Below are 14,276 nucleotides of genomic sequence, written 5' to 3'. Positions count from 1 at the left end.
TGTGCAAGTGTTTGAACTCAGAAATGTACTCTCCCCAATAAGAGGTCTAGAGCAGATGAACCCCAGACTGAGAGTCAGGAGACCTGGATTTGGCTCTTCATTTGCTATTGGACTGTCATAGTCTCAAGCAAGTCCTTTCTTTTAGCCTCAATTTACCAACCTGCAAAATAGTACACAGTACCCTTTTACTTTCAACTTTTTATGATTTAATCCCCTATATTACACACACACACAATCCCACACACACATACCACATATACACCATCATCACACACACCACACATCACATACACACACACACAACCCCACACATATATACCACACACAACCACCCCACACAACACACACAACACAGATGTACAAACACACATACACACAATCGCACACACACACCACACCACACACATACACACAATCATACACACACACCACACCACACACATACACACAATCACACACACACTACACACACACACACCATACCACACACACACATACACAACATCTAAAAACACAAATTTTCTGTGTTGTTCTTGGTAAAGCCTAGGTCAATCTTACACACCTCTGAGGTGTCCTTAACTTTTAAGCTCATGTTTCACTCCAGGAATAATGTCATCCACCTGTGGACTTTTAGGATTTAAAGAAATCATTGTTGGGCTGAGTTGCACTTGGTTGAGTTGTTGGCTGAAGGGGTCCCGTGGAGATCCCATACAGTCCAGACTGATGCTAGGACAGAGGACAGCTGTCTGCAAACTGCGGGGTGGAGGCCATACTGCACAGGACAACATCCACACAGCTCACTAAATATGGAGAGGTCCAAGCGGTGCCTTCAAGGAGCCTTCCGCCCTATGTTCTCGTCTCTCCAGTGTAGGAAGGGACTCTGTGGGCTACTGAGAGACACTGAAACCAATCCAGCCACAAAGCCTTCAACCTACAATCTGCCCGGCCTGCAAGATGTGCTGGGGAAATGGTGGCAGAGCCAATCTGATTTTACTTGAAACCACAAGAGGGAGCCCATCCCTGCCGCTGTCTGAATGGCTAGGAACTGGAGACTGGATAGCCCACAGATCTAGGGTAGAACCAAACATGATAGGTCTAAAAACTACAACAACAACAAAAGAAATGATTACTAATAGTATTCTGCTATATTCATAAATCAGTGCCCTGTCCAGTTGTCATCAAAGAGGCTTCCTCCGGCAGTAGATGGGAGTGGACGCAGAGACCCACAGTCAGATTTGTGGAGAGTCTAAAGCGGAGGTCTCCGTTGGGTCCCTCCCCTTGGAGTGCGGGAAGAGGTGGATGGAGGACACCAGGACACCGTAGCCCACGGAACCAACAAAGCAAGGCAGTTATGTGCCCACAGAGACTACAGTGGCAAGCACAGGGCCTGCAGGGGTCTGCACCAGGTCCTCTGCATACATGTAACTGCTAGCTTAGTATTTTTGTGGAACTCCTAACTGTGGGAGTGTGTCTTGACCCTTGGCCCACTCCTGGGACTCTTCCTCTTGGTGGGTTGCCTTGTCCCGCTTCAGTAGGAGGGCTTTTGCCTTGTCTTACTGTATCTTGCTTGGTTGTTGTCTCTTGGAGGCCTGATCTTTTCTAATGGGAGACAGAAAGGGTGTTACCCTGGGGGGGGGGGGGGGGCCGGGGGTAAAAAAGAGGGGGGGGGGGGGGGCGCAGTGGATAGAAAGAGTGGAGGGAGGGGGAAGTATAGTCAGGATATATTGTATGAGAGAAGAATCTTTTCAATAATCATTAGAAAAAGCTGGAATCAAAACTAAAACGAAAAAGAAATCACTATTAACCCGTGATTTCTTCGCACACACCAGGAGAGCCGATGACAAAGGCAAGCAGCTGTAACTGAGCATAAAGCTTGTGTCGCAGACACTCGGGAAAATGAGTCAAGCTGAGTCATGCAGCTCGGCATCTTCCCGTCTACCAGGGTTGGGAGGAGCTTCACCGGGTGCATTAACGGCATCAGGCCTGTGCAAGAAGACCACCTTCTTACACACATTTGCATTCTTTCCTGGTCTCTGACTTTTCTTCATCTTTAGGATTTTTCTTCTCTGCTCATTTGGGCTTTGCTCTCTGCTTGAAAAAGAAGGGGGAGGGGGGTAGTCACCTGTGCCTACAAGGCTAAATCATGCTTGCTGTTTTCAGTGCGCTACATTTTCCAACTGGCTTGTTTCATTGGAGGTTTTCTAAATTTCTCCTCAAAACAAAGGAATAAACCAGTGTTTTATTTGTCATTGTGTTCTAGGAGCTGGTATGCTAGCTTGCTCCTAAGAATATTTTGTTTAATTCTCATAAGGACTGACCAGACAGGGAGAAAATTCTTTGAAACAAAGGAACTCAACATTCACAGGAAGAAAATGACATTTCCAAGGTCACTTGGCAAGTTAGTGACGGGTGCAGCCACAAAGGACGTTGAGTGCGTCACCCCCCCCCCATGCCACACAGCACCGTCTCCCGCAGCTGACCCGTTCTCCCCACTTCTCCCACACCACGGAAACGGACTGAGCACATGTGGCGCACGAGCTTTTCCCCATTTTTTTCTACTTCCACTCAGAAGAGACTTAATGATGCTATGGCTACTTGTCCCGCTACAAGTACTTCCTATCCTGGTTCCTGTCAACTTACTCAGGATGAGGCCAGGCCATTTCCTTTTGCTCTATGGATTCTGGAACAGACCGTTCTGGGAAGTTGTCGTTTGTGCTCTCCAAGTCCCTGGCCACCCTGAAATTGCTCCTCTGAGGCACTGGGCCATCCTGGAGCTGGATCGCTGAAGTCCAGCCCCCCCCCCCAACCTCTGCCCTAATTTCTTCCGAAGTTTCACATCAGCCTGCTCCTGATCAACATTCACAGCCCAGCAAGCCCCTCGGCCAGGGGCCCTGCAGCACATGCTACACTCCTGACATCTGTCTGTGCATGGCGCTGCCGCTGCTCTGCAGATGCTGGACTCTCTGTCTTTGCTCATGATTATAGTAAGGGAGAACTAGAGTAAATGACCCACGAGGCGGCTTTCCTTCGGTTGTGCGCCTACGTTGCTATCAGAAGTGCTTCCTTGAGGCTTCTCTTCCCGCCTTCAGGTCTCACATAGCTTTTCTGTAAGATTAGCCTCAGAGACCTCAAGAGTAGCCTTTCATTCTGTATGAAGATTAGCGTTTTCAAAGTACATTCTTTGACATGCTAGTTTCTCACAACTCTGTGAAGGAGGAGAGAGAGAGAGCATGCTTGCTGTCCATTGGACTGCTGGGGAAAATGAAACGCCAAACAGTCAACAGCATGCCGACTCACAGAAAGCATCATAAGTTAGGCTGAGAATTCAGAGTCTGCATCTATGTTCCCATGCTGCCAAGTTTTCTAACTTGCTCGATTGTTCTGTGGGGTTTGAACAGTGATACTAGAGTATATTTTTAGATCTTGGCTGGGTTTATCTGCCACTTCCTGCACCTGCCCATTGACCAAATTGGCTAATGGAACTGTTTTGATGCCTTTCCTCTACCCCACTGCTGCAAGCTTTCCTAATGCCTTTTCCTTAAGGTAATTTGTCCTGTTGGAAATCATAAGTTTGTGTTTCCTGGCCCAGGGTGACTTTTCTTGGCTAAGCCACAGTATTATCATCATAAAAGAGCCAAGATGGCAGCAGATGAGGCACAGGGACCTCTTTTAGAGGATAAACACATTCACGAAGCAACTGGCCCTTGGACATTCTAGGGGGAAAAAACTTCACAGAATAAGTTCTTTAACTTGCTAGAAAATGACAGACACCCCCTAAGCTTAAGATGGCACTAGCAAGAGGCAGTGTGCTGGGATCCAGAGGAGGCTGGGGTATGGGTCCTGGCTGTATCCTTTTCAGGCTGTGTGTCTTTTGGGAAGGATCCTACATTTAAACAAATAGTAACTAAGTTATTTATATGACTAACCCATTCAATCCATCTATACTTAAAAGAACATAAAAGGATAAAATGTAGGCCAGGCTGTGGCAGCGCACGCCTCCCAGCACTCGGAAGGCAGAGGCAGGCGAATCTCTGTGAGTTCGAGGCCAGCCTGGTCTAGAAGAGCTAGTTCCAGGACAGGAACCAAAAAGCTATGGAGAAACACTGTCTAGAAAAATCGCCCCCCCCAAAAAAAGGATAAAATGTAAATATTCCATTTTCCATTCATCTCTTATCATACGCAATCCCATTATCATTCCCAGTGTGCCCTTCCAGTGTGGTGGGGGTACAGACATGAGTATATGTTCTAAACATACACATATAGCATCTTGCTACAAAAATGATTTTGAGCCTTAATTTTCTCTGACTCAAGAGTGTGTCTCAGCTGGGCAGTGGTGGCGTATGTCTTTAATACCAGCACTTGGGAGGCAGAGACAGGCAGATCTCTGTGAGTTTGATGTCAGCCTGGTCTACAGAACGAGTTCCAGGAAGCTACAGAGAAACCCTGTCTCAAAACACACACACACACACACACACACACACACACACACACAAACAAACAAAAAAGTGTGTCTCAGTGATAGGCTTTTAAACACACAGCAGTGCACCTGTCTTTGCTTCGTTGGTGCCACGCAGTTTACATTTTAATATACAGACATGGGATTAATTATTTTTCGTAGAATTCCTGATGCAAGAAATAGACAAGGCTACAGTTCTTACAGAATTATCAGACTGCTTCCCACACAAGGAAAAGATTGTATCACGCGTGTTCCTGTTTGGAAGTTTGGGAAATGTACTTTGGTTTTCCCAAACTGCCCCTTGCATAGGACGACAACAGAGCAGGTACTTAGCAAAGACTTTCTGATTGGCAATCTTATAAAATAATCCAGATTTGTCCCCTTGTGCTCAATCTTAAACAGAACCCAAGATGTACTACATCCTTGCAGTGTGGTCTAAAAATATCCGTGGTGCCTGCATTGTCAATTTCCCCCCATTGTAACGCTGTCTTAATAAGCCTAGCAGCTGAGGACCCACGTGAGTCTAACGGCTTGCAGCTTCCTTAACGGACCAGGTAATGAACCATCTCCCCTTACCGCTAAAATGAGCAGAGGCTTCTAGATATAACTCTTGTTATTCAAGGAAAGGAATCTCTTTGGTGGCGCACGATGGGTGGGAAGATGGCTTGAGCCCAGAAGCCTGAGACCGACCTGGGCAACATATTAAGACTTTATCTCCAAACAAAAGAAGGCAAAACAAATGTGGGTGGAGGAGCTAATGACCAATTTAATAATCGGCAGTAAAGACTTGCTGAGAACCAGACGCTAAACGTTTTAGGTATTTTATCACATTTAATAATACCTGACCTGCAGATGCTAGGAAGAGAACTACAGGTAGGAAAGTGAAATATGAGAAGCTAACGGGTGAGTGCCTGAGTATTGTCAGAACACATATAATGTGTGAGAGTTTCATAACAAGGCCATTATAACATATAGTTAATATATAAGCATTAAAATAAAATTTAAAAAGTGAATGAAATCAGATAGAAGTGTTTTTGGGGAGCTCTGAAATACTGTGGAAATGTGAATTCCTATTAGAAACACAGAAAATATCTTTTTTATTAATGTAACCAGTGGGATTTCTTTATTTTACAGACTTTCATCATATATAGTGTCTGCTCAGGACACTTGGCTCGTAGCAACAGTATCTAATACCCCTTTCAAACTCACCCATCTAATAATTGGCTACCCCCTCATCACTTTAGACCATCCCCTGTAAATCCTGGGCTCTTCAGAATCTTTGAGATTTCAAATATTTACTATGTTCTGTAGTGTGATTGCACGCTCTGAACACAGGCCTGTACAATTATAATCACCAGGCCTCAAATGTCCAAATCCTTCATCAATCTCTGCACTTAGCAAGCTCACAATCAGGAGTTGCTCCCTGGCTGGAGATGTTAAGAGTGATGGTTTGTGGAGGGCCAGCAGAGAAAACCAGAAGCCATTCTCAGGGCTGAGAGGACCCCGTCTGACTCTCCAGGCCTCACATGTGAGTTCCAGACTACCGTGTTATTTTGTCCCTTTCCTCCCACGCAAGAAAATTTGCCTTCAAACTCCATTTACAGTGGCAGATAGGGGCTGGGAAGCAACCTAATGGAAATCCTCCCCAGATGACTGAAATTTACTCAAGGACCAAACGTCAATCTGAAACTAGCTGCTAATATGGCATCTGTAGGCTCCGGAGGCACAGAAGACTTTTCTAAAGCTTAGGAAATCTAGTGGATGCCTAGCACTGCGCTAGGAATTTTAAAAATTTACCTCTAACAAACTGATTGTTTCTGCTCTCAGTGACTCTAACCCAAGCCTTGTCCTTTTAAACAAGCACCTCAAGCCCTTGAAGAGTTTGAAAAAACGGGAAACACACGTGCGCGCGCGGGCGCGCACGCACACACGCACGCGCGCGCGCACACACACACACACACACACACACACACACACACACACACACACACAGAGGAAAGTAAAGCCAAGTCGGCCTGTCCTGCTGAGTTTGTGGGCTCCTGCTGCCACCTACTGGACAGATGTGTCTTGCAATTTTAGTTTACAGCTTGGTGAACAATACAAGGACTACCCGCTCCCTCCCTCCCTCCCTCCCTCCCTCCCTCCCTCTCCCTCTCTCTCTCTCTCTCTCTCTCTCTCTCTCTCTCTCTCTCTCACACACACACACACACACCCCTCCCGGGTGGGGTGAGCCAGAACTTGGGAGTAGAGCGCTTGTCAGGCATGTCCAAGTCCCTGGATTCTATCTCTAGCACAAAACCAAAACAACAGTATTGGGCTTTTGCTGTTTTAAATATCTTTTTTTATATTATTTATTGTGAGACTGGGGTTGTCCACAGCCTGCATAAGTAGGTCAGAGGTGAACCTGCAGTTGGTTCTATCCTTCCACTTTGTGGGTTCTAGGGATCCAACTTGTGCTGTCAAGTTTGATAGCAAGCACCTTTATCCACTGAGCCATCTCAAAGTCTGTTTCTTCTAAAACACACACATCTGCAGAGATCCCACACTAGAGAAATAACACTTTGCAACAGATGTGTGTGTGCGTGCACATGTGTGCACACACATACACACACACACACAGAGAGAGACAGGCTGTAGTATGTCAGTACATTCAGCAAGGATTTGCTCAGTAGCTAGCTGTAAGTGAGGGAGGGAGTGGTGGGGTATTAGCAGCTGCCAGGCTGATAAAAATGTCCAAGAAGACCAATAACCGACGATTACATCTCTACAAATATTTAACTAGTTAAAACTCACAATCACAATTACACAAAAACAAAAGGGTTCTTCTATGGCTCAGAAAGTTTTCTCAACCTCCAAGGCAGATACAGACGTTCCTCTCACAGGTTAGTGAGAGGGCAGAGGCAAGTATGCAAAATGGTGGCACAGGAAGTGAGCCTCAGAAGCACACAGACACCATGGGGACTCAAATCAAAAAGCGATCCAGTCCCTACATTAGACATTAGGGGAAGGCGCCACAGAGACTTACCACATGAGGAAGACTCAAACTGAAGAGCAAAGGCAAAGGTCTGGAGGCTCAAGGAAGGCTCTGGGTACTGCAGGAGTGCAGCTCCCTTTGGCTTAGCAGAAAAATGGGCCCTCATATGTCAGTCTGAGTATGTGAGATTTTAGGACTAGCCAAGACTTGTGTGTGTGTGTGTGTGTGTGTGTGAGCACGCGCATGGCACTGAAGGAGGTCAGAACAGGAGCTGGATTCCCCTGGAGCTGGAGTTGCAGGCAGTCGTGAACAGTCTGCTGTGGGTGGCGAGGAACCAAGTGCCACCTTCTGCAAGAGCAGCAAGGACTCTTAATCACTGAGCCGTATGGCCAACCCCTTATATAGCATTAATTTTTTCACTATGGAAAATTTTAGCCTCAGAACTCAACAACTATTTCCAGACCTTCACATTTTTTTTGCTAATGCTGTGGTTTAAGGCTATTTGTTTATTTGCTTGTTTGTAGCTAGTGTCTTAGGTCGCTAGGGCTGGCCTTGAACTCTTGATCCTCTTGACTCCACCTATTGGGTACTGGAATTAACAGTATGCACCCCACTGGGCTTTGGTTGAATATTTCAAAGAAAATCCCAAAATTAATTTCTCCTGCTCATTTTTCAGCTTTACGTTTAACTGGCAAATCATTTAATTTTATTACAGAATGATGTACATGAACTTGCCATGCTAACCATACAATTTTTTAGTATTACTTACACTCACTGTGCTGTGTAAATGCCCACTATATGTTTTCACAACTTTTCACCATCCCATACAGAAACCATCCCTCCTTTCCCCCTGTCCTGGGCACCTCGAATTGACTCCTCCTTTCATGGATTTGCTAGTCTAGGATGATGGCAATGACTTTTCAGGTGAGGTAGACATGGTCAGGTGAGTCCAAGACCTGAGAAACCACTCTGAGCCTGAAGGAGCTGACTCAGAGCTCAGGGCATCTGGGGGCTTGTGCTACAATAGACCTCAGAATTGCCATCTGGCGACAGTAGGCAAAACAGTCATTGCATTGTGTTCAACTCACAGCTTAGTCACTTGTTGGAGGCCTAGGAACTTAAGAGACTACCTGAGGTATGCCATTGGCACTGAGGAACAGGACTCGGTGACATTAAAGAAAGTGACACAGAACTCCCCTGTAGATGCCCTGGCACAGAAACCACAAATGAGTCTTAAAATAGTCAGGAAGGGCCTTATGTAGGTGAAGAGATTATTAACTCAAATTTGGATTTGAATCTAATGAATTTCTTTTCATACTTGGGGAAATTCCTGTAGTGGACATTTGGTTTAGGATTAAGAAATGAAGAGCGTGGGGGCTGGAGAGATGGCTCAGAGGTTAAGAGCATTGCCTGCTCTTCCAAAGGTCCTGAGTTCAATTCCCAGCAACCACATGGTGGCTCACAACCATCTGGAATGGGGTCTGGTGCCCTCTTCTGGCCTGAAGGCATACACACAGACAGAATATTGTATGCATAATAAATAAAAAAAAAAGAAATACACTCTGAAAAAAAAAAAGAAATGAAGAGCGTGAAGACACAGGCAATGCTCAGGAGTTAGTTTTGTATCATTAGTTCTGTGATTGAGTCATTGGATCAAAGACTCTGCAAAGAAGGAGATGTTTACATAGAGCAAGTGGCTCGGCAGCTTAGTCAACACTCACATAAATGCCTTGGAAGAGAGTGCACGGGGAGACTGCCAAGTTTGCAGATGGCATTCAGCATTTCCAGGGATTAAAATGCCAAGCTGATTAGGGGTAAACTGAACGAAGATGTGCACGTGGGCAGAAAAGTGGCAGCGGAGTTTTAATGTGACTAAGTGTAAGAAAACACATTTGGGGGAAATAAATCTCAGAATATGGTTAACCATTGTTCAACCACAACCTGGTAAAGAGGCCCAAATGGCAGAAAATTATTCCCTCAAGATAGTCCTGAGAGGTGCCACAGCAATAGCACAAAGACTGAGAGAGAAACGAGAAGAAAAATGCTACCAACAGCAAGGGCATTGGGAATCCAGCAGAGGGCTTCTCTCTGCCCACTCCACCCTGTACAGTGTGCTGCAGGACTTAGCGATAGTGCTGTGTCTTGTATTCCACACCAACAACACTTGAAGATGGAAATGGTAAAGAGAAAAACAGAACCCAATGCAATGGCTCTGGCTTTAGGAACTACAGTAGTAATCTTTCCTCACCCTGAAGGGATGCGTGGGGAGGAGGGAGAACAAACACTGGATGGCGAGACGTCACTCACCCCAACCTAAATTCATCCTCATGCTATCCAGTGCCTCCTTTGGCAAAGTCACCCCAATGTTACTGACTTTATGGGGAAATTAGTCTCAAATGAATTCACTGTCTTGCTTAAAACTAGAAGTTAGTGGGTGTCACAAGCTATCAGCATCACATGCTCTTTTGATGACCATGGTTAGAGGATAGACAGGCAGTCTGACAGGCTGTGCAACACTCGCTTTTGTATCCCTAATGCCTGTCCTACTGTTGGTATAAAGCAGCCACTCAGGGAATGTTTACAAGGCTATGGAACTGGCTACAGTTCAACATCTGGATTTTAATACCAGAGAGGGCAACTAGGCTCAACCTGACAGAGTCCTGAGCTTAAAGACCACTGAGGATACACGCTTAGTCCCTTTATCCTGAGTTTATTAAATCCCTTCAAGTGATCTTCAGGAGGGCTTCAAGCCTGAGCTGGCAGATGAGAACCTTTAGAAAAACAGCAATCTCAAAGTTCTGAAAATGATGAATTTCCAAGTAAGCACCCAGTTGTGACTTCAGCTGGGAACAAATCAGTTTTCCCGAGCAGATTTTCTGAAGACATCTATTTTGGGGAATAATTAAATGATGCAGTATGACATGATAACAAGATTATCAAAATTAGGGGAAAAAATTCTATAACTCGGGAGAACACATGACGGAAGATTGGATGCATTTGTTTATAATTACAGCGGGCTACAGAACAGAATGCTCTGGAGTCATGGGACAGATTCTCTTTCCATGACCAGCTTATATAATTAAATCAGGCTGCTTTGATACTGAAGCAAAGTAGGCCCGTTATCAAGTTTGTTTGAGGAAAAGAGCAGGCAAATATAATTTTCAAAAGATAGGGACGTATTTCATGTAAGATAAACAGGCCTGTTGGCATTGCGAAGGCTCCAGGTTTATCTACTCTGGAAGGTCACAAATCATACCAATAGTCAACGTCACTGTCAGTCACATGTCTGCCCCTCCCCAGCAATCTCTCCACTGTGACACATACCCACTCCATTTCAAACTTGGGCCTGCCTAAGTGAATGAGGCAAAGGCACCCTTTTCTTTGCGTTCTTGTACAGGACAGACCTCTATGCTGGGGCAGTTGGGTTGGAAAATGAAGTGGGAGGCTATATTCCAGCTACCACTTGAACAGTGAAAAGCCTGCATCAGCCTCTGCCTACCACACTCAGCTACCACTTCCCAGTTACCACCATGGTGCCCCTGTCCTCGGCAAAGCCATCATCCTTTAAGGTCCCTGTCTCTTCTTCCTACAGTCATTTCTTTTTACTTTGCAAGCCTAATATGAGAAGCAAGAGAGATGGCCCTGTGGCGGAGAACAGGATGGTGAACCGTGGTTCAGTTCCCAACACCCACATGACACCTCACAACCGTCTGTAATTCCAGTTCCAAGTGATCCAACACCTTCTTCTGACCTCTTCTGGCATTGCATGAACATACAGTGTATGTATGGTGCACAAACATACATTCAGGCCACACACCCATGCACAAGAAATAAAAATATAAAGAAACCTTTTTATATAAAGAAAGCCCGCTATGAAACCCATCAACTTGTCGTGTTAAGTAGACACAAACTAGTGTCACCAGCTATGTTTCCTCCTTCTCATTGTGTCCTAGACCTCATAAGGGTATAAGCTCCTTGAAGATCTCACACTTCCCACTGTTCAACAACTCACCCTCACTCACTTCTACTTTACGTGAAGCACGCCTACGACAGATGATTTCATGTGTCAACTTGAGCAGGGTACTAGGTGTCCTGACATTTGTTTAAACCGCATTTCTTAGCATGGGAAAGTGGTTTGGGGTCAGATTATCATTTAAATCAGTAGACTAAGTAAAGTACATTGCCTTCCCCAATGTGATTGGCTTCATCCAAAGCATGAAACATCTCTCTCTGCTAGACTGTCACCATGCTGCTTCTAAACTCAGGCAGAAACATCTATGAGTGGCTCACCTGGGTGTAGCTGGAGACTGGTTATTCATCCTGGCTGCCCAGATCCAAACAATCACACAGAAACTACATTAATTACAACAGTGCTTGGCCAATGACTGGGGCGTATTTCTAGCTAGCTCTTACATCTGTGTATTGTTATGGGGCTGTGGCCTACTGGTAAAGGTTCTGGGCATCTTTCTCCTCCAGCAGCTACATGGCGTCTCTTTGACTCTGCCTACTCTCTATCTCTGTTCTGATTTCCTGCCTGGCTTTGCACTGCTAAGCCATTGACCAAAACAGCTTCTTTATTAACCAATGGTAATAAAACATATTCACAGCATACAGAGGGGAATCCCACATCACCTGGGTCTCCAGTTTGCTAACTGCAAATCTGAGAACTTCTTAGTCTTCACACCTGTGTAAGTCAATTGTTTCCCACCCTGAGAGAGAAAGAAAGAGAAAGGAAAAAAACAGAGACAGAGATATACAGAAAGACAGAGACAGACAGACTGGGAGACAGAGAGAGACACAGGGACAGAATAAAGAACATTAGAGCAAGGACCTTGCTGTGTGGAAACTGCTGTAGTATCTCATACCCAGCTCAAATATATGTAAAAAAATAAAGATTTAAAAAGAACATTTACTTCAACATATGACAGGGCCAAACTCCATCTTAATTGCTTTTTGCTTTGTTTTGTTTTTTTTCGGTGGGGTGGGGGTTGGCTCTTTGGAACAAACTAGGGCCTTGTGTATGCTAAATTAGCACTCCACCATGAGGTACATCCCCAGTCTTCAATGTGCTATTTCCAGTACAAATCAACATACCGGCTTTTGAAGGGCTCGCATGCTTTATTCTCCTTATACCAAGAACACAGTCTCCACTCATCTTTCAAGAGAAAATTCTGCATAGGGGCATTTTACTGATTATTTATGAGGAGCAGGCCCAGACAGAGGAAATGTTTGCCTAGTTCAAGAGCTAACAATAGGTCTAAGTCTAATAGCACACTTCTGTCATCCCAGTACTAGGAGACAAAGGCTTGACGGTCACAAATCTGAAGGCAGTGGGAGATAAACACCAAGACTCTGTCTCAAGATGTTGCTCATCTTGCCCTGCGTTAGATCCCCACCCTAGAGGGGAAATGTCTAACAGAGGCTGGCCATGTTCCCCTTTGATTCCTAAATGCTACCTCTTTACAGCAAGAACGGTAATTCTCCCCAAAACCCTCCACCAAAGTTGAACAGAAATGCTAAATGAAATAATAGGATGGGTAAACTGAGTCTTGACTGGTAAACTCAGTTTCCAGTGCTCGTGAGGCAAGGACCAGACGAGGCTGAGCATTGCAGAGTGTCCTGAAGCTGGTTCCTGAGCTGCTGAATCACCAGGGCGTGAGTCACAGAGCAAACGGCAGGAACCAGGACGTGCTCCCCATGCTCTACTCTCACGAGCAGAGGAGGCTCGAGCCTCCTTCCCCCGTCCAAGTGTAAGCTGCAGTGGCTGGCACTGCCAGCCCACTCACTAGTTCAGCGCAAACATCTTCCTATCTCAAGGCAAAAACGTTCTGAATTTCCAAATCCCAACGCAGGTGGCACATTCCATTCCACAATTTTCCAGCTGGCACCACTTCACGGGGAGATGCTTCACCAGAATAAGTCCTCACAACTGGTCCTGGCAGACTGGAATGAGATCTGGCACTGCCCTAGAAGACGCATGCCATAGCTTCCCAGATGCACCTGAGTATAACAACAGGAAAAGGAGAATGTGCTTGAGGTGCCCTCTTCTCCTTTCCATGAGCAGAGAAACTGAAGCTCGAGGGGGGAAGTGGCCTAGATCACACCACGTAGATCCTGTGGGAGTGCTGGAGTAATGGGAAGCTGGTGCCAGGTACTGTTCTGCTCTCCTCTTTGTCAGTGTGTCCTTCCTTCTAGCCACTACTAATGATCTGAAACAATTCTCACACTCAACAAGCCCTGAAGACTAGTTTTAGAGACCAACTCAATCCTGAAAACATAGTCCCCTGTAGGATCTGAATACATTGTTATGAAGAGGATTATTTAGTACTGCTATAATGAAATATATTCCATAAACCCTTTAAATATGATAATTCTCTTCATTTACTCATTCAACCAAGATCTATTAGATTAGGTACCTATTATTGACTCAACTCTATGCCAGGCACTGGGTAAGGAAAAGGAAAGGTCTCACCTAGCTCTAACATAAAGAATAAAAATGAACCAATGTTAACAGAAACACAGTAGATTAGCTACCTAGAACATATGCACTAGGGTATATTAAGCACAATAAATTTAATAATGGATCGTGTTTATTATGTAGTTGGCGCTGGTTTCGATGTTCAACACTATTCACCTTAATCAGTTTTTTTGTGCGAACTGATAGGGAGAGAGCACCTCCCAACTTACTGCTTCACAATTCTTCTGAAATATGGCATTTCTTAAAAAGAAACACTTTTAGCCAGCTGAAGGGGCACACACCATCTCTGTTAGTTCCAGGCTAGCCTGGTCTACGTAGTGAGACTGTGTCAATAAATAAATAAATAAATAAATAAATAAATAAATAAA

General features: G+C 45.1%; 1 protein-coding gene across 1 annotated transcript in view; it reads right to left on the bottom strand.

The window, feature by feature from the left end:
- Syn2 (synapsin II) overlaps positions 1-14,276 on the bottom strand; it is a 162,417-nt gene that overhangs the window by 50,963 nt on the left and 97,178 nt on the right. The window lies entirely within an intron of this gene.

The sequence above is a fragment of the Microtus ochrogaster genome, unplaced genomic scaffold (genome assembly GCF_000317375.1).
Source record: "Microtus ochrogaster isolate Prairie Vole_2 unplaced genomic scaffold, MicOch1.0 UNK1, whole genome shotgun sequence".
Taxonomy (NCBI): Eukaryota; Metazoa; Chordata; class Mammalia; order Rodentia; family Cricetidae; genus Microtus; species Microtus ochrogaster.
The sequence above is the reverse complement of the archived record's forward strand: the minus strand, read 5'-3'. Positions and strand labels throughout refer to the sequence as shown.